This window comes from Ailuropoda melanoleuca, chromosome 6 (assembly GCF_002007445.2).
Source record: "Ailuropoda melanoleuca isolate Jingjing chromosome 6, ASM200744v2, whole genome shotgun sequence".
In the NCBI taxonomy this organism is placed as follows: domain Eukaryota; kingdom Metazoa; phylum Chordata; class Mammalia; order Carnivora; family Ursidae; genus Ailuropoda; species Ailuropoda melanoleuca.
This window is the reverse complement of record NC_048223.1, coordinates 51,515,017-51,518,368: the sequence shown is the minus strand read 5'-3', so window position 1 is coordinate 51,518,368 and position 3,352 is coordinate 51,515,017. Positions and strand designations below refer to the sequence as shown.

Sequence of the window (3,352 nt, the reverse complement as noted above, 5' to 3'; positions counted from 1 at the left end):
AGTCCATAGTCTCTCATGTTTCATTCCCCCTTCTGATTACCCCCCTTTTCTTTATCCCTTTCTTCCCCTACCGATCCTCCTAGTTCTTATGTTCCATAGATGAGAGAAATCATATGATAATTGTCTTTCTCTGCTTGACTTATTTCACTTAGCATTATCTCCTCCAGTGCCGTCCATGTTGCAGCAAATGTTGAGAATTCGTTCTTTCTGATAGCTGAGTAATATTCCATTGTATATATGGACCACATCTTCTTAATCCAGTCATCTGTTGAAGGGCATCTCGGCTCCTTCCACGATTTAGCTATTGTGGACAATGCTGCTATGAACATTGGGGTGCATATGGCCCTTCTCTTCACTACGTCTGTATCTTTGGGGTAAACACCCAGTAGTGCAATGGCTGGGTCATAGGGTAGCTCAATTTTTAACTTTTTAAGGGACCTCCACACTGTTTTCCAGAGTGGCTGTACCAACTTGCATTCCTACCAACAATGTAGGAGGGATTATATGTGTTGGATATTAACCACTTATTCGATGTATAGTTTGAATATATTTTCTCCCATTCCATAGGCTGCCTTTCCATTCTGTTAATTGTTTGCTATGCAGAAACCTTGGCCATCTGGTAGGACTTATGAGTTATTGTATATTACAAGGTCAGGAGTGAACTTGAAAAGCAATAGTATGTTAGAAAACAATATACAGCTGCTGCTTTATAGGGGAAATTGACTGCATCCAGAAGGAATGAAATGTTTATTACGGGGGGGAGAAGCATCCTGTCCTAAAAACATATAATAAGAGACTATCCACATTTTATCTTCTCAAGCATCTAGGCATTTGTTCGGATCCTGAATACAGGAGGTTTTTGCATTTTATAATGTACCTTTCAGTCTACATAGATTTGTGGCAAAATAAGCACCATATATACAATATAACAGCTTTGTTGAATTGGTTAAATTAGCTGAAGGCATTGTTCAGTTCATCATTAAAATTCATTTCCCAACATTTCTTAGCTTTATTGACTCTTTATTCAATTCCTCTTCAGTTCTGTCACCATCCCTTTCCTCCGATCTCTTTCAATTTCCTACCCAAAGTGTACCAAAATAATTATTATACAAGTTGGAGAGAGATGATGAACCTTTTTTATTGGAGAGAGAGGCCCCTTCCAGACTCATTCTCAGCTCATCGTCACAAGTGGGAATGCATAACTTGAGACTGCCTTGGTGCCTGAGCGTGCAGAACAGATGTCTCATTTCACAAGTTTTCCCAGTTTATTATACATGATATCTCTATCTGTGTGAGAGGAAGGCTGCTTCGGGGAATAGGCCTTCCCCTTTTCCCTAGCAAGCCGATGCACGCAAATGGGCTATGAAGTCAACTTCTCTTTACCTCGGGAGAGGAACTTTTCCATCACGGGTTGTCAAGCACATCATAGAGAAGGAGTCCCACCCCCATACTCCCATCTCTGCTTTCCCTACCTGGAATGCACTGATTTGGACACACCCATCTTGCAAGGCCCAGCTTAATTTCACACGGCTTGTGAAATTGATAAACGCCAATTGGAGCCATCTATCACCCTTTCTTCAAAGGGCTACACAGTATCTGTTGATGTTACAGTGTTTGGTGCTATCATTAACAACACAGAAAAGGGAAAGGTGGTCCTGGGCCGGGAAGTGATACTATCTTCATCTCTCCCTGTCGGGCTGTGTGTCCCAGGCCAACAGACTCCGTTCTTCTTGCTCTGTGCCCAGACTCATAGTGCCTAGAACAGTGCCTTTCGTATGACTGGTGTTTAAAAAAGATTGCTTAGTCAATTATATAAAATAGCCTTCCCACTTTGGTGACCTAACTTTGCTCCTGCATTAGGGCTAAAAGAGAGGGGGAAGAAAAAATAAGAAAACAGAAATCAATCCAGAAAAGTTACTGGGACAACGAAAAGTAAGGAGAAAGGCTGGCATTATCAGAAAAGCCTAAAAATAGGAAACAGAATCTCCAGGTCTGAAGGTCTGATTTCTCTTCTGGTCTAGAAGTTCACCCACCTGTTTCTTTTACTCCTTCTTCCCCGCAAGGATCCTCCAAACAGCTCTGAATAAATCTTCCAATTTCACATACTTAACAACGCCCAATCCAGTGACCCTCAGACACTGCCGGTGGGAGGTCAACTGACATAACCCTGGACAGAAAACACTTTGGCTGCAGATACCGAGAGTTCTAAAAATATTCGTACGCATCGTCTCAGTAATCCCACTTCTGGTGTTCCATCCTGATGAAAAAATCCTAAATCTGAACAAAGATGTATGCCCCTTTAATTTTCAGGACAGCTTTATTTAAGTAGAAACAAGAACAATCTAATAGTCCTGCAGCAGGGAAAGAGGTGGGTAAATAATAACACAAGCCCTTTGCTGGAATGTTTATTAAAATTATTTTAAATTAGAGGCATTTTGGAGGCATTTTGGCCTATTTTTAAATTAGCATACAGTGAAACTAACTTTTTGTGTACACAGTTCTGTGAGTCCTGGCATCTCTATCGATTTATGTAACCACCATAAACTGCCCCATCACCCCAAATACCAGCGTGCTATTCCTGCGCCCGCACCTCCTGCCCCCACCCCCACGCTGGCCACCGGGACTCTTTTCTGTACTTACAGTTTGGTCTTTTCCGGAATGGTTCATGCACTTGGATCTTTGGGGACTGGCTTCTTTTACTTGGCATGACTTTGAGGTTCTCCACGCTGCCTTGCGTGGTCGAGCTCTTTTCTTCTTCTTTGCTGTGGTATTCCGCGGTATGCTCGGTTACCCACTTACCAGCGGAGGGCATCTGGGTTGTTGGTGAGTGGAGCTACTTTGCACCCTCGTGTACAGGACTTTGTATGGGCGCCAGTGTTTATTTCCCTGGGATAAATACACAGCTGTGGCACTGCGGGGTCACACGGCGGTAACTTTATATGAAATTATCAAACTCTTTTTTTCAAAAGCACTAAGGAAAAGAGCTTTTGTTATCAACGAGAAGGTAGGAAATGAAGTTGACTACACAGCATAGGAATAGGCAGAAGACTGGAAGGACATGTGTCAAACTGGTACAAAGTGGTGGTGTGCACGTGACTGGATTAAATGGGTGGGCTTTTCCATGTGAACTGTATGCTTCCTGACATCCCCGAGCAGTGAGAACACCAAACCTACACACGGACTCGACATCACGTAAATCCCAGGGCTCGGAGGCCCCACTCCCTCTAGAAACATCTAGTCCCGTCCAGAGAACCCCTTCCTGGTTCTCTCCGAGAGTCAGAAGAGCTTCCTGTGTTCTGCCCAGCCCAGGTCCTGCTTCCTCCCCGTGCTGCCCGCTGCTCTACCCCCCCCC

At 43.7% G+C, this 3,352-nt stretch overlaps 1 long non-coding RNA gene across 1 annotated transcript in view; it reads right to left on the bottom strand.

Annotated features, from left to right (window-relative positions):
* The window catches only part of LOC117802583, a 4,325-nt gene extending 1,002 nt beyond the window's left edge, over positions 1 to 3,323 (bottom strand). Inside the window, exons 1-2 of the long non-coding RNA XR_004625944.1 lie at positions 2,641 to 3,323; positions 2,034 to 2,167 (exon numbers count right to left, since the gene is read on the bottom strand). This is a non-coding gene — a long non-coding RNA (uncharacterized LOC117802583). The remainder of the gene's footprint in view (positions 1 to 2,033; positions 2,168 to 2,640) is intronic.
* Positions 3,324 to 3,352: the final 29 nt, after the last annotated feature.